At 39.7% G+C, this 12,647-nt stretch overlaps 1 protein-coding gene across 1 annotated transcript in view; it reads left to right on the forward strand.

Annotated features, from left to right (window-relative positions):
• Positions 1-11,923: 11,923 nt before the first annotated feature.
• LOC141174008 (inositol-trisphosphate 3-kinase B-like) overlaps positions 11,924-12,647 on the forward strand; it is a 60,420-nt gene continuing 59,696 nt past the window's right edge. Inside the window, exon 1 of the mRNA XM_073658590.1 lies at positions 11,924-12,047. The gene's annotated coding sequence lies outside the window, so the exon portion shown is untranslated. The remainder of the gene's footprint in view (positions 12,048-12,647) is intronic.

The raw sequence follows: 12,647 nt of genomic DNA on the forward strand, positions 1-12,647 counted from the left end.
ACAGTCTGAACCTGTCCCAGTGTCCTTCCTGTCTGCACAGTCTGTTCCTGTCCCAAATGGCCGTCCTGTTCTGTCTAAGAATCTGATTTAACGTCTCTGCCCTTTGGGGTCAGCTGCTACTGCCGGGCACCGCCCTGGATTGGCACCTGGCAGCTTCCTGCCGCACAAGCCGGACCTCACCACTAGAGGCTCCAGCGAACACCAAGGTAGCTGCTTAGTTACGCCCCTCCAGGGTCGGTCAGGTTCATGGTACAGTGGGTCCACAAACCATGTGCGCCACCTACGAGTGTAACAGTTTCTATAAATGGCAAACTGCTCTGCCCCTTTGCAGCACAAATCCGTCAATTGAGATCACTGACGGGTGTCTCCGATCTGCATTTGGGAGCTTGCACATGCATCCGATCTATGGGGGAATTAATATGCAAGTCCAGATCTGTGAACGCTCCCCCACCTGGATACTGCCACTCCACCGTTTCCACCGTCATCCCGAGCCGCATATGTGCGTTTGCGCTATTCTGGGACAATGGTGAAGAAGCAGAGCTACGATATCAAGGTGGAGTAGTGTTGACAGCCCTGGGTTTGCACAGAGGAGGCCCACTTAGACAGATCGAAAGTCGGGGACAAGTGTCTGTAAAAACGCAAGATTCCTAATTATCGGCCCTTCTGAAAAGGTCCGACAGTCACCTGATGAATGCGCAGAATGCTCGTTTGTTGCGTGAGAAGTTTTTAAGCAAGTTTCCCAAAGGGGTTGCCACCACTCGGACAACCCCATCTCAATCAGCATGTTTGCCCCAAGTAAAATAGCACCTATACAAACCTTTGGTGCCGGTGCTGTAAGCACTGGTAATAGTCCATATGTATACAATCCCGGCTTTAGGGCTGTAAGTTCAGTTCAGTAGAATGTTGGGGTGTTTGATAAGGTTTCATCCAGAACAGGGACAGAGCAAGGGTGTAAATTACCTATCTTATCCAAAGCAAGGTCCAGATATAGCAAAGGTTACCATGACTCACAATGCACCATCTTGACAACTTGTACCAAAAGATTACCTCTCTTAAGAGGATTGAGATAACCTAACATTGCACAAGCCCTTGGCCGATGTCACATTAGGTGTAGAATTACTCTTTTTAGGCTGTCTTTTCAAGATAACCTTTGCTAGATCTGAACTGGTCTAGTATTACATCTTAATTGCAGCATGAGTTCACAAATGGTATTTTATTGTTTTGTTGCAATTTATGATGGATTTCATATTCAATACCACCTTGGAGAATTACTAGCAATTTTTTTTACTGAATTTCCTTGTAATTTACTTTTTGTAACTTTGAAAAGACATTTTAAATAGACTCTAAGGCCACGTTCACACATTCAGTATTTGGTCAGTACTTTACATCAGTATTTGTAAGCCAAAACCAGGAGTGGGTGATAAATACAGAAGTGGTGACGTGTTTCTATTATACTTTTCCTCTGATTGTTCCACTCCTGGTTTTGGCTTTCAGATACTGATGTAAAACACTGAACAAATACTGAGAGTGAGGACGTAGCCTAATGCAGAAATTCAATTGATGGGGAAGAGAGAGCTAGTACAGGTGCCAGCAGCTGTCACAGTGAAATTGACAATGATATAGCATAGCTTGCTTGGAAACTTATCCTGCTGCATTTAATTTACATTTTTCTTAATTCTTCATGCACTAGAAAGCAGCAAGTCAACACTATATTTTTAAATGAGCTGTGAAAATATGTCATTAATGTCACTAATGTCCAATTGGTGGGGTTGTGACCCAGATTTGCTCACTCTTCTCCTGTTGGCTCTATTCAACTTTTTTCTAGGCAGCAGCACATTCATTGACTATAATGGGACACCCTTGCAAACTTAGACAGTCTTAAAATGTGCTCAATGTAACTAATGTGCTCAATGTAACTAATTCATTTGGTTTGATATACTTAAGTTTAAGACTGTTTAGGTTTACACCACCTATTAGTTTACTTTGTGACAAAATATGCACAATTTGGGTGCATTTTTGGTGCATTGTGTTGCACATTAACGCACACCCTTTTCTGAAAAAAGGGTGGAAGCCATTGGACTGCACTCGGATGTCATCCGAGCACAGTCTGATTTCCATGCACTAACAGAATGGAAAAGATGGAGAATTTTTTTTTCTTCATCTTCTTGTCTTACGAGAGAATCGGATCACACTCTGATCAGAGTTTGCATAATTAGTCCGATTCTCTGAGATGAGAGAATATACGCTCGTCTGCACCTAGTCTCAGATTGAAAACAAGGCATACGCTGCTCGCAAATGACAAACCCTTTCTTTTAACCGTGACTGAGTCACACCCAAAAATAACTCTCCTTATCTTTCCTTCCAGTAAGACACTGCAGAGGGGCATTGATCGCCAGCACCCGGGCAGCACCCATGGGAAGTGCCATGTCATAGCAAAGGTGAAACATAACTAAAAGTAATGGATAACCTTTAACCCCTTTGTTGCAAGGGGTCATTACCACAGATGCTAGGAATTTCTGCACCTTAATAGGATTTGCAAGTGATCCTCATGTAATACATGATTGTAGGAAACTGCAACAATTTTAAAATACAATAATTATAGAGAACCTCCTACCAAAATAAAAATAACATTATCAATAAATACAAACCTTTGCGTGTCTGCGTAAACTTAATGACAATGAATATCAGTTCTCATATAGGGTAGAAGTCATCCAGCTTTCCTAGAATACTGAGCAATAAATATACCAAGTTATGGAGTTTTTGAGGTGGTCAAAAATGACGAGTCTTCTATTGGAAACTATTTCAAGAAACTTTACTTTTTGGGATGTTTTTGGAAAAGTTTTTTATTTCCTTATTTAGTTTTAAAGAGTTTTTGAAGTTTTTTGTAAAAAAAATTTTCTGATACGTTCTTGTAGCCTTATGGATAGACAGCGCCTGGTTCGGAGCATTTTCAATCAGGAGCCACTTCAAAGAAGTGATGTATGCTTTCTTTTCTCTTACCAGGCGCTTTTCAAATCCTGATGTGGAAAAAACTTACAACATGTTCACACAATGTCTTTTTCAGGCAAATTTTGACTAGCACTCGCCTGAAAAAGTGCTAAAAAAAACACCAAAAAGAATGAAGATATGCACAGGAAAATCAAAATGACTCGTGGACAATGCATATGTTCCGTCTTTTGTGACTTCTTTTAAATGCTTCAAGCTCCAAAAACAGTGAAGGGGTTAAAAGTAGTGACTGGTCAATTCTTCTGTTGAACTGAACACGCGATGTAATAGTGGCTTCACAGCTGAAGACATTTTTTTGTTTTATTTCGCCTCTCTGTTGTGGAGATATTAGCAATCAAAGTATTTGGCACCTAATGAGTTAACTTTTGTTAAGTCCGAGTGGGCGTTATCAGATTTTTTTCACTCGGGGGCATTTACTGCTTCTCCCTATATGAGTTGCCCAATCATAAGCAGGCAGCATCTCACAGCAGAAATAGAACACCCCCCCCCCCCACAAAAGTTTAGGTTTTCTGTGTCAGAGATGTACTGATAGAGCTCTGATCTCCTGGTCTAACCTCCTGCATGATTAGAAAGCGCTGAGAGATTAGAGCACAGAAGACTAACGCCTTTCAGACAAGGTCGCTCTACAGTCAGAGCACAACAAGCTACTCCTGTGTGAGATGTAATGACACCTAGCTGTGCTGTCACTGTAGAGAAATTACAAGATGCTATGAGCACAGCAGACATAAATTTGACCCATCTCAGGACAAGCAGTGTGGGGGAGGGGCAGCACAGCAGAGCTATGAGAGGAGGAGAGATGATATTTGTAATGTGATACAGCTAAACTCAGCTGCACTTTCTAATCATGCAGGAGGTTAGACCAGGATATCAGAGTTGTATCATTCCAACTCACACACTGAGAAACCTAAGCTATTGTGGGATGTGTTATTTTGATTATGATGGGTCAACATCATACAGGGAGAAGAAGTACACGTCCCCAGTGAAAACTATCTAATAACACTCTCTTGAGCTGAACAAAAGCTAACTCATTAGTTGCAAAATACTTTGCTAAAATCTCCGCTATGGAGACGTGAAATTAAAAATATTTTATTTTGCTCCGCAGCCACTGTGTGTCCAGTTCAACATGAAAAATTTGGCAAAAGGTCCTCTTGAAACAAGGATTATCATCTAGTTTTCTAGAGTCCTGAATATCAAACATGTCATCTCCAAAAAAAATCCTGAAATAATGCTGTGTGCACATACCCTATAAAAGTGAAAGGAAATAACTATGAGACATGTTTGCCATTCAGGACTCTGGAAAACTAGATGATAATTTTTGTTTGAGGTGAGAAAGCAGCCAGTTCTTTAAGGCTTTGTGCACATGGAATTTTTGAGGTATTTGGAGCAAGTTCAAAATCTCCCGAAATATTGCTTAAAGATCACTTAGAATGCTCATCCTATTAACTTCTATTGTAAAATATTTTTGCTGATCATTTCGTAAGTCTTTTGAGCGTATTTTTTCTGCTTCAGGTTTTTAAAAATGCCCAATGGGAAAAAAGAGAGGGCACATAACTTCTTTTGAAGCAGTTTCATTATGGAATCCACTCCAAACAAGGCACCGTCCAATCAAAAGCCTGCAAAAAATGCTTCAAGAAAAAAACTTTTCCAGAACGCTTCAAAAAGTCTATAACTGCTTCAGGGAAAGAAAAACTGATGCGTAAGCTTCTCAAAGATGGAGGATTTCCTGTAAAGCTTTTTGTTTGAAAAACAACATAAGAAAAAAATCAGTGTGCACATAGCCTTACAGCTACACAGATCATGTCTGTACGAACAGCGCTACCTGGTGGACTAGTGCTGTATTACATCTTTGTCCCGAACAGCCACAGTGATGTATGACTTTTGCTTTGCTTACCAAATGAGACTGTAAGGGTATGTTCACACTACGTTTTTTTTGCCCGGTAATTAATGTTTCAAGCTGAAGATTTTCAGGAATCTATCCTTCTCTTTGTCGCTCTCTCGTGTTTTGCAGTGACAAACTGATGAAACCGTTCAAGAAGTCAGTTGACAAATGACGCCATTTTGTCATCATCTGTCATAAATTTAGACACAAAAAAATTGATACTGATGGGTCGGGTCATTTTCAGATATAATTAGAGGCTTGACAGAAGTTTTGATCAGAGGGGGGTCCAGGTGTTGAGACTCCCACCTAATACTAAAAGAAGGGGCAGAAGTGCTCAGACTTTCTATTGAACTTGTCTTCAGTTTCGGGGGAGAGTGGCACCTATCCCACTCTAATGTAATAATCAGCGATGGTCTCAGCACACAGACCCCCAGTGATCAAAACCTCTAACATATCTCTGACATGTCAAAAGTTTTCTGGAAATACAGTTACACTTTAAGTTCTAAGATCAGTTGTAAAGTTTCCCAAACTTTCTCCTATGACTTTTTTGTGTGCAAACATTGTATTTTTTTTTTCATTTAGAAAGTCAACAGAATCTGTAAATCCACAAAGGCGTTCCAGACTTTGGCATAAAACTATATAGATATATATCAATCTACAGTTCATACCTAGTATGCAAATTGCCACATAACAACAAATAATCACTTTTTTTATTTTACCTGGTTTACAGATGAGAAATAATGTAATATTAAATGAAATCTGTCACCAAGTTTTTGAGATTGAATCTGAGAGCAGAGTAATGTAGAGGCAGAGACCCTGATTCCAGCGATGTGTCACTTGCTGAGCTGCTTGCTGCACTTTTGATAAAATCACTGCTTTCTCTGCTGCAGATCTAGCAGTTCTCTGAATGCTGAGCTCTCTATAACCCTGCCCACACCCCTGATTGGCAATTTTTCTGCCTATGCACAGTGTGCACAGTAAACTGCCAATCAGTAGAGGCATTTTTTTTAAGTGCAGAATCCAAGCTTTTCTGTACTAAATAAATGCATTAAAGAACACTGCTTCAAATCTGCACTGAGACCGCATCAAATAAAGGGGAAAACACATTTTAAAAATGCAGGAATAAACAAAGAAGATTGCTATTGCATATTATGATGAATAAGACCTGCAGAAAATATGCTAATGAAAAAGAGCAGAAAAAAATCACAGCATTTATGCTATGTGTGAACACAGCCTAAAGCTTTGAACAAGTTCCTGTTTTGACTCTGATCTGCTGCCTTTACATTACATATACTTCACTACCGGGCAGCTGCTTTTCTGCAATGAAAAACATTTTTACCTATTTTGTCCAATAATTGGCGAACGAGCGTAGGAACACTCATTCCGGACTATATGCAGGTCGACAATCACCCGATGAATGAGCAAAACCCTTATTCATTGGGTTCAATGATTTTTATGCTGGTATAATAATTATTGCTATTATCATCTCCTCTGTTATCACTGATGTCCATACTGCAACCAGTGTTATTTCCAAGCTCAGTCTAGCTTACAAGTGTTCTCCACATCTACCACGTAGTTACAAACGTCTCACAACTGTTCTCCATCTTGTTCACACCTGGCCTCTGCAATCAAGGTAAGTCTCCCGTATGTTTCTACTTCACCGCTATTCCATGGTTAATCATTTCCTTCCTACATGTTCCAGTTTGTATACATCACTGCTATTAACTATTGCCCTGTTAGAAGATACAGACTTGCAAATTCTTATCTGTTATTCCTGTGTTTAACCATTGCCCTGCTGCAATGTACAAGACTTCATTCCTGTGATTAATTGATTCCTACTAATTTCCAGATTCCTATATAGTTAGTGTTCTGGTGTTTATCCACACGCCCGGCTCTGCTTCATCTGTGTTACCTAATCCACTTATTTCCTTGCCTGCATAGCTTGCTGACATGGCCCTTACAGATCCACGTGTCATTCGTCAAGTGACACGTGATGGTTGCTCCACTGCACCATCTCCTCTGAACCGAACTGCTCACCCAGACCTACAACCTAGAGAATCTACCTGATTAGGCAAACTCAGGTCATAACATATGGTCAGCATGGGTTCTCTGTCACGCACAGTGTGGGAAAGACTAAGTGTAACACGAAGGGATGAGGGGAGGGAAGCCCAGACACTAGGGAAAGGGGGAGTGCAGACCTCTATGCAGATCTAATAACACCCTGCCTACCCTACCATCCCTAAATTGGTTCCACACCAATCGCCGAGCAGGAAACCTAAGCCCTGTATATCCCTAGAGCTAGGCCCTTGAGAGGGAGGGGGTGAGCACTGGTCAGTCCCCACTATAAACTAAAGACAACAAGGGAGACAAACAAAGGTAGGAAAACTTAGCATGAGCAGACACCAGAGAGATAACACCAAACGTCCTCCAAGAGCACCAGAGAGGAAGCTAGCCGATTGCTATAGCTCCAAGCCTTCACAAGGGAAAATGAGAATATCACCGGCGACGCCCTGAAGCAGACTGAGAGTTTATAAACAACCAGACCAGAGTGTGTCAATCAGAGCAGGAGGGAGGCTTGCGCTGGGTCCAAAAATCAGAAAGATTAAGAAGGTGTCTGCAATGCCAAACGTAGTGACGTTCTACAAACAGATCCAGAGCGACTGTCTGTTACATCTGACAACCCGTGACAGCCTCCTAGTGCTGTTATACGGGCTCTATTGGGTGCTATATGTATGAAACTATCCTTCTAAGAGCATCAATGCCACTGCTGCCAATCTGTTTCCCTTATTTCTGATGTCATTACTGTACCAATACTGCACACTGCTGAAGAACAGTTATTTGAGACAGACTTTTTGCGACGTGGATATAATTTCTCTTTATATGGGCTTGCCAGACAATCAGTACGCTTAAAAGGGTATTCTGGGTTCATAATACATATATCCTATAATACCATATAAGTGTTACTCCGATTTAATCAGAAATCAGTCACATGTATATATACAATAACTTTTTTATTGATACATAACTACACAATAAAAATACAATTTAAAAGTTAATAGTAAAAACAATAAAAGCAAGGGGATGCAAATGGGAGACACAAAATAGTAAAACTAAAAATGCAATACAAAGGATAGCCACAAGATGGCAGAATACTACTAAGGAGGGATGATAATATGTTTAGGCACATGTAAATATCCACAAAATTAATTATAATGCAATTCTACAAGTTATATATATAGAGATTTGGTGCAATGTAATCCCCTTAAGTAAGATCAATAGTGAAAAAGATAAAGATGCATTGTAATCAGACATAACCAGAAAATAGTAGTAGAATGTGTCACCGTATCTGTCTCCACGTCAGATCCCAATAAATATGTCCTATAGTTATAAAATCCATGGGGGTTTGACCCCTGGCACCCCAGCTGTCAGGGGCCACAGTGCTCTCTCTAGGCTCTCAATTGTGTGCATCATGACATCTGATAGTCATGGCTATCCTAACAATCAATAGTCTGATCCTAGAACATCCCTTTAAGGATGAACTGACAAATGATCAATGGGCAGAGAAGAGGTAGAGAAGTTTGGCAAATCTCAAGCCGTGCCTTTCTCCATCTCTGACTGCCATAGTTAGAAGATTTTTGTACAAATTAATTTTGGTGAATATTTTTTATTTATTTTTTACTTTGCAGTATCATTATCAGTAATGCAGAATTGCAACAGTGATAGGGATGAAATGACACGGGGATGTTATCGGATCTGAACATTGGTGTCTAGCAGCACCTTGTGGACAAAGAGGTATCTCAGATTTAGTAAAAAGATACTGGTGGTTTCCTGCAACAGAAGATCCACCAATAATGGTACTATGGTGGCATGTGTTGATTTTTGCTACCAGAATTTTGCTCCCTCTGCATTCCATGAGGGCTATCCGTTCATCTCCTGCAGTGTAGTCTTTTTGCTATGATCGGATTTATTGTTTGTTTTTGTCCTTCACTACAAGGAAAAAGAATTCTCATCTTGGGTCAAGAGGACATGTGAACTTCTGAAGTTCTGAACTTTTGCAGTAGAGTTTTCCAATGAAGATACTATTTTAGAAACTCACAATATCTATATTTACAGTGGTGATTTTTTTTAGGAACAGTAAATCATGTTCTATCAAGTGCATCTTATGTCCGGAAAGTTATAACCTGCTAAAAGACATCTGTCAGAGGCCTCTCACCCAGCCAAATCTAATCGCCTGCTTTGCACTGATGAGGAGCAAACACCGCGAAACATGTGTCTCAAAATGGAATGTCTGGTTTGGCTTTTATTCTAAATCATGTGACAAGGCTCGTTAAAGGGTCGACATTAACTTTTAGAATTCCTACTTCTAATAGGTGGTGGTAGCGTTCCCCGGTCCTCTTCCTCTCTGAAGAGGATATCTGCATATTACCGGGAGTTCAGCATGATAGCTGTTGGATTTAATTTCCCCCATCATTCTTTTTTTCCATCAGTTTGTTGCGTTGTAATTTATAACTCACACTCTCTATTTCCTTCTACTCCAAACCCCCAACATTGGCCATCAGCCATTTATCTGCTGCAAATCTGCCAGATCTGTCCATGATAAGGATTTTAATGATATAATTAAAAATTTCTGTCACTATGAATGCTGCTACCCGAAAATGACTGGTGTTTTTTTTTGTTTTTGTTTTTTAAAAAGCCCGCCCTCATACAGCTATCAATAAAATGAAAAATAAATAAATAAAAAAAAGAATAATTATGGCTCATGAAATGTGCATTGATAAAGTTAAAAAAAAAAGAAAATTACTTGGTCCTTAAGGTCTATGTATGTATGGCATAAAGAGGTGTATTAAAACTTTAATGCATTTTTTTTAATATTATTATTATTTTTTTAAATAAAATATAAATAATGATTTATATTTTATTTAAAAATATAATAATAATAAAATGTTTGATCATTCCGGTCATTACACAGTGATCCAACATCTGTGACTTGGATGTCAAAATAATGTCTTCACTTAAATATTGAAAAATAAACAAAAATACAGAAAAAAAAAATACAAAAAAATAGGAGAAATCTTCCTTCTTGCAGAATTTTTTTTGTGGAAATATTTGATGAAACCTGATATACCAGCTGGAAAGCAATCATCTGTATATATGATGGAATGCAGTGTAGAAGGAGGTAGATTCCTGACATAGTGAGGACACCCAGGTGAGTATTTCTTACAGCCTTTACCACATATACTACGGCCAGCACCAAGTATCCAACGGTCAGATACAACCTCCCGAGAGCCATAACGTTATTATTTTCCCTTTCACATAGCCGTATTAGGACTTGTTTTACTGCGGGAAGAATTGCAGTTTTGAATGACTTTTTTACATTTACCATTCAATGTATTGGAAAATGAAAAAAAAAATCCAAATGTGGTGAAATGGTGAAAAAAATTCAATTCCAGCTTTGTTTTTTGGGGTTTTCATTTTACAGGTTTTTTTTTAGGTCAGTGCTATTACGGCCATACCAAACTGGTATGGATTAATTAAAAAAAAAATAAAATAAAATAGAAAATTAAAAAGAAAAATTGCATGTTTTGAGACCTGTAACATTTACATTTTTCTGTTGACGGAGATGTAAGGGGCTTGTTTTTTTTTTTTGTAATTTACATAATATAATTTTGGGATACATGTGATGTTTTGATCACTTTTTATTCCATTTTTGTGGGGAAGTGTGGCGTATGATGTATGGTGTATTTTTTTTCCATGTCAAAGGAGACCATTAAAAATATTATGACAAAAATCAAGCTCCCCAAATCCTGATCCTCCAATGACCTGGGCATTGATTCTTCTAACCCACAGATAGTGTGGGCCGGCACAAATGGCGCAATGCAGTGATGTCATTTTAAGCCTACAGCAGGATCCTCAGGGGCGTGTCTTTAGCATCCTATAAGCCACGCCTTCTTGGTAAAGACAGAAATAATTAGGTATAAAGTCCCATATTTCTGGAACCATTCGGGGGATTTAAAAAAAAAAAAAGGATTTTAGTCAGAGGGGCAGCTGGGATAAAACAATAGCAAAACTGGTCACTTTTGACCTGGTGACAGGTCCTCTTTAAGGGTGTATATTTATTTAGGATATGAAATTCAAGTCTGATAAATGTGGATCCCACCTCCCTATCTTAAGAACATGAATGTAAATGGCATGGCAGCTCGCAGCAGGCTCAGAAGCTGAATCTGGTCCAGGTGTAAGCTGTATTATACAGCCGACATCTGAGCCTAACTGATCACAGCAGTTTTGACCTCTTAGATGCAGTTGTCAATCATGAAGATGTCCCTTGTCTAGCAGACCCCCCTCAATATGATCACAGCGATAGCATTTTGATGGCAGCCAGGGGAGGGGGTCCACTGAGGACCCCTTTATGTGGTATATTTATACACCTGTGATGCCTGTGGATGGGTTTAGTAGGAAAAAAGTAATTTTACTATACACCACAGACAGTACTACATTATTAGACTACTTTATTGCTGTATATTGTAGAAGCGACCACGCGATCGCAAGTTCAAATCCCATCGGGGAACAAATGAAAAGTGTAAAAAAACAAAAACAAACCTGAAATATATTTGAAACATAAAAAATATAAAAGCTCATATCACCCCTTTCATATAAAATCTAAAATAATACTAATAAAATAAATGAACATACTTTTAACAGTCCAAACTGGTAAAATATAATAACTATCCCATATGGCGAAAAAAAAACGCTGTTTTAAGGTCACTTTGCCCCCCATCCTCCCTCCAAAAATGGAATGAAAAGGGATCAGAAAGTTGTATTGACTCGTAAATAGTAATAATAAAAAGTACAACTTCCATAAAAAGAGTTTTAAACTTTTGGAAGGCGATGAAGAATAATCAAAAGCAAAGCCATTTTATGTTTCTTTCTTTTTTTTGGAGGGGACGGTTGGAGGTGCAAGCCTTCTTATTTTAGCACTGAAAGCAGGATGCGGTTCGTAGATGCTCCAGCAGAGGGCAGCAGTCGGCCACATTCCCCGCTGGAGCCGGCACGCTCGGCAGCGCCGCCCCTGGCCCTTCTCCTATTGTCTCCCCGCCCCTTTGTCTTCACATAAAAATGTCATCAGAGCTCCGGGACTGGAGGATCACAGGACGGTGCTGAACGGGTAAGCTGCACAGCCCGGTGCTGCCGGCACAGCTGCTGGGCGCAATGGCCGGTACTGACAGCAGGAAATGCAACTTATTATTTCTGCAAATTGTGTCTGCAGGAAACCTATTAGAAGCAGGCAGGAGGCAGATTGGGCTCTGTCTGGATAGTTGGAAGCTGGCACAGTTGGCATAGCCTGGCAGGGTTAGAACTGGGAGCTTGTGTTATGGAGATTTGTAGGACTCGGGTCACACTCTGCATTGTGCATTGATGATGCGACAATTGACCTAATAATCAGGTGAAACTGTAGAAGGTCTGCTGAGCCTTTCTCATACAAAAAGTGAGCAAAAGTAAAGTCACAGATGCCCCCACAAGTCACAAGCAGTGGGGTCTGATAGTGTTATCAGCTGTAAGTGATGAAGAGGGGAAGTAAGTGTGGGGAATGGTCTTAAGTAGTGGAAGAACCGAAATTCTGCATATTCATAGGCTCAGATCTGGGGAATTGCCTGCGCAAGTCCCTAAATTGTATCTATTCATCTATCTATCTATCTATTCATCTATCTATCTGTCCATCAATCCAGCAGACGTAAAGGGGTATTCCCATCTCCAATATCCTATC

Source organism: Phyllobates terribilis, unplaced genomic scaffold (genome assembly GCF_046119375.1).
Source record: "Phyllobates terribilis strain yellow unplaced genomic scaffold, ASM4611937v1 Scaffold_13__5_contigs__length_258822181, whole genome shotgun sequence".
NCBI lineage: Eukaryota > Metazoa > Chordata > Amphibia > Anura > Dendrobatidae > Phyllobates > Phyllobates terribilis.